Source organism: Pangasianodon hypophthalmus, chromosome 1 (genome assembly GCF_027358585.1).
Source record: "Pangasianodon hypophthalmus isolate fPanHyp1 chromosome 1, fPanHyp1.pri, whole genome shotgun sequence".
Lineage (NCBI taxonomy): Eukaryota > Metazoa > Chordata > Actinopteri > Siluriformes > Pangasiidae > Pangasianodon > Pangasianodon hypophthalmus.
Genome location: NC_069710.1, coordinates 122501 through 125000, shown reverse-complemented (window position 1 = coordinate 125000; position 2500 = coordinate 122501). Strand labels below are relative to the sequence as shown.

At 38.7% G+C, this 2500-nt stretch overlaps 1 protein-coding gene across 3 annotated transcripts in view; it reads left to right on the top strand.

The window, feature by feature from the left end:
- Positions 1-2500, top strand: part of spag1b (sperm associated antigen 1b) — a 30669-nt gene that overhangs the window by 13742 nt on the left and 14427 nt on the right. The window lies entirely within an intron of this gene.

Here is a 2500-nt window from a genome sequence, read left to right as displayed (position 1 = left end):
CAGCTCGCTCTCTCAGTGTTTCAGTTAATGAGCAGCAGGGGGCGCAGCTCTCTCTCAGTGTTTCAGTTAATGAGCAGCAGGGGGCGCAGCGCTCTCTCAGTGTTTCAGTTAATGAGCAGCAGGGGGCGCAGCTCTCTCTCTCAGTGTTTCAGTTAATGAGCAGCAGGGGGCGCAGCTCTCTCTCTCAGTGTTTCAGTTAATGAGCAGCAGGGGGCGCAGCGCTCTCTCAGTGTTTCAGTTAATGAGCAGCAGGGGGCGCAGCGCTCTCTCAGTGTTTCAGTTAATGAGCAGCAGGGGGCGCAGCTCTCTCTCTCAGTGTTTCAGTTAATGAGCAGCAGGGGGCGCAGTGCTCTCTCAGTGTTTCAGTTAATGAGCAGCAGGGGGCGTCTTCCCCTGTTACAGTATGTTACACTGTTATGGTCTGTATTATAGTTACAGTAGATCTGTAAAAGCAGATATAAAGCTGAGATGTTTCAGGTGTTTGAGGTGTTTGAGATGTTTGAGGTGTTTAGATGTTTGAGATGTTTGAGGTGTTTGAGATGTTTGAGATGTTTGAGGTGTTTTGAGATGTTTGAGGTGTTTAAGATGTTTGAGGTGTTTGAGTTGTTTAGATGTTTGAGATGTTTGAGGTGTTTAGATGTTTGAGGTGTTTGAGATGTTTGAGGTGTTTGAGATGTTTAGATGTTTGAGGTGTTTGAGATGTTTGAGGTGTTTGAGGAGTTTAGATGTTTGAGATGTTTAGATGTTTGAGATGTTAGAGGTGTTTCAGGTGTTTCAGATGTTTGAGATGTTTGAGGTGTTTGAGATGTTTAGATGTTTGAGGTGTTTGAGATGTTTGAGATGTTTGAGGTGTTTGAGATGTTTGAGGTGTTTGAGGTGTTTGAGATGTTTAGATGTTTGAGGTGTTTGAGATGTTTCAGGTGTTTGAGATGTTTGAGGTGTTTGAGATGTTTGAGATATTTGAGATGTTTAGATGTTTGAGATGTTTGAGGTGTTTGAGATGTTTGAGGTGTTTGAGATGTTTGAGGTGTTTGAGATGTTTAGATGTTTGAGATATTTGAGATGTTTAGATGTTTGAGGTGTTTGAGATGTTTGAGATGTTTGAGGTGTTTTGAGATGTTTGAGGTGTTTAAGATGTTTGAGGTGTTTGAGTTGTTTAGATGTTTGAGGTGTTTAGATGTTTGAGGTGTTTGAGATGTTTGAGGTGTTTGAGATGTTTAGATGTTTGAGGTGTTTGAGATGTTTGAGGTGTTTGAGGAGTTTAGTTGTTTGAGATGTTTAGATGTTTGAGATGTTAGAGGTGTTTCAGGTGTTTCAGATGTTTGAGATGTTTGAGGTGTTTGAGATGTTTAGATGTTTGAGGTGTTTGAGATGTTTGAGATGTTTGAGGTGTTTGAGATGTTTGAGGTGTTTGAGGTGTTTGAGGTGTTTGAGATGTTTAGATGTTTCAGGTGTTTGAGATGTTTCAGGTGTTTGAGATGTTTGAGGTGTTTGAGATGTTTGAGATGTTTGAGATATTTGAGATGTTTAGATGTTTGAGGTGTTTGAGATGTTTAGATGTTTGAGATGTTTGAGGTGTTTGAGATGTTTAGATGTTTGAGGTGTTTAGATGTTTGAGGTGTTTGAGATGTTTGAGGTGTGTGAGATGTTTGAGGTGTTTGAGATGTTTGAGATGTTTGAGGTGTTTGAGATGTTTGAGGTGTTTTGAGATGTTTGAGGTGTTTAAGATGTTTGAGGTGTTTGAGTTGTTTAGATGTTTGAGATGTTTGAGGTGTTTAGATGTTTGAGGTGTTTGAGATGTTTGAGGTGTTTGAGATGTTTAGATGTTTGAGGTGTTTGAGATGTTTGAGGTGTTTGAGGAGTTTAGATGTTTGAGATGTTTAGATGTTTGAGATGTTAGAGGTGTTTCAGGTGTTTCAGATGTTTGAGATGTTTGAGGTGTTTGAGATGTTTAGATGTTTGAGGTGTTTGAGATGTTTCAGGTGTTTGAGATGTTTGAGATGTTTGAGATATTTGAGATGTTTAGATGTTTGAGGTGTTTGAGATGTTTCAGGTGTTTGAGATGTTTGAGATGTTTGAGATATTTGAGATGTTTAGATGTTTGAGGTGTTTGAGATGTTTAGATGTTTGAGATGTTTGAGGTGTTTGAGATGTTTAGATGTTTGAGGTGTTTGAGGTGTTTGAGATGTTTAGATGTTTGAGGTGTTTGAGATGTTTCAGGTGTTTGAGATGTTTGAGATGTTTGAGATATTTGAGATGTTTAGATGTTTGAGGTGTTTGAGATGTTTAGATGTTTGAGGTGTTTGAGGTGTTTGAGATGTTTAGATGTTTGAGGTGTTTGAGATGTTTCAGGTGTTTGAGATGTTTGAGATGTTTGAGATATTTGAGATGTTTAGATGTTTGAGGTGTTTGAGATGTTTAGATGTTTGAGATGTTTGAGGTGTTTGAGATGTTTAGATGTTTGAGATGTTTAGATGTTTGAGGTGTTTAGATGTTTGAG